The sequence below is a fragment of the Otolemur garnettii genome, unplaced genomic scaffold, assembly GCF_000181295.1.
Source record: "Otolemur garnettii isolate 467f Iridium unplaced genomic scaffold, OtoGar3 scaffold00211, whole genome shotgun sequence".
Lineage (NCBI taxonomy): Eukaryota > Metazoa > Chordata > Mammalia > Primates > Galagidae > Otolemur > Otolemur garnettii.
This window is the reverse complement of record NW_003852606.1, coordinates 878,414-878,885: the sequence shown is the minus strand read 5'-3', so window position 1 is coordinate 878,885 and position 472 is coordinate 878,414.

Genomic DNA, 472 nt, shown 5'->3' with positions numbered 1-472 from the left:
AAAAAAAAAAAAAAAAAAAAGATGGCTGGGGCTATATTCATCCAAGTTGTGGGGTTGATGACCAAATTCCCCCAAAGGCTCTCTGAATCCAGACTTTAGGAAATGAACTAAAGCTGTCCAGTTTGCCTGTGTTGGTTAACCCTGATTATGTGGATACAGATGGCAGTGCAGTGGGTGCTGCTTCTTAAATACAAGTTTGTATGAAGATGGCGAGATGCCCCAACCATTTCTAGTATTTGTCCCGACTGTCCGTGTTGGGAAGTACCCATGTTTGTGAACAGCTGTTTTCCGTTACAAACCTGAATCAAATGAAATATCGCTCCCAGTTTAAGGATTCAAGGTTGAATTCTAAATTGCCCACCCACTGTGACATCCAAGGCCTAATATGGATGTCTTGTTGTGGTAGGGAAGATGTCAGCCTTTTGGCTTCAACTCAAAGGCGCAAAGAATTATGAAAGAGAAAATTTTAATA